The sequence below is a fragment of the Capricornis sumatraensis genome, chromosome 12, assembly GCF_032405125.1.
Source record: "Capricornis sumatraensis isolate serow.1 chromosome 12, serow.2, whole genome shotgun sequence".
Lineage (NCBI taxonomy): Eukaryota > Metazoa > Chordata > Mammalia > Artiodactyla > Bovidae > Capricornis > Capricornis sumatraensis.
In genome coordinates, this window is record NC_091080.1 from 39,944,476 (window position 1) to 39,945,387 (window position 912).

Here is a 912-nt window from a genome sequence, read left to right on the forward strand (position 1 = left end):
GAGCTCCCACGCCAGTGCGCGACGTTCAACCCACGTTCTCTTCGGCCCGCTCCTCCCCCCGAGCCCCTCCGCTAGGAAAGCAGCTTCCGGTTTGAGTCCTCGGCGAAACACTTCCCCTTCCGGCTCTGCGTGGGGGCCCTGAAAGGGCGTGAGCCGGGCAGGGAAGGCGAAGACGGGAGCACTTCCGGTGGGCCTCCGCAGAGAGGCGTGGCTTTCCGCTTGGCCGCCGCAGCCGCAGTTGTAGCTGCGGCGACGACTAGGGGCGGGGCCGGTGGCTGCAAGAGCCCGCCATATGTGAGTGGCTGGGTTTGGGGAGGCGACGTTTCTGGAAGCTGCTGGAAAGCGCCCGGGTGGCGGAGGTGACGCCGGCGGCCAGGCGGGGGAAGGCGGGGGAGAGTGGGGCGTGATTAAAACTAGTGCGCGGCCGGCAGCGGAGGGATTACGCTAAGGAAAGAGCCCGGCGCGCGTCTCGTTGCGCCTTGGCCGGGCGAGCCCGGGTCGAAAGCCGACGCGCCCTGAGTGACTTGGGTGGGCCGGCGGGCGGGCGAGGAGCGAAGCCTCCCAACAGCTGGCGGAGGGTACGATGGAGGGGCTCTTGGCAGGCGCCCGCCCGCAGCGCCGAGGTTTCCGCGTCGGGGCGGGCGGCGCAGGGCCCCGTTGTCCGCTCTCATGAAAGCCTCGGTGAGAGCCGAGCTGCCACAGAGCCTGTTCACAAAGGGTCACCACACACGGAGCTGCCCCTCCCTGTCTCCCTAAACCCCCGTCTGCGAGGCCAGGGCCTTTTTCACCAGGATTCTGGGTGTTTCTCCTCCTTTCCTCTCTCCCAGATCTTCTCACGGTAAGGGGAGTAGCCGCAGCACGGGGACCCCATTCTTAGCTAGTCAGGGGCCCAGATGTCCCTAGCGCGCTCCT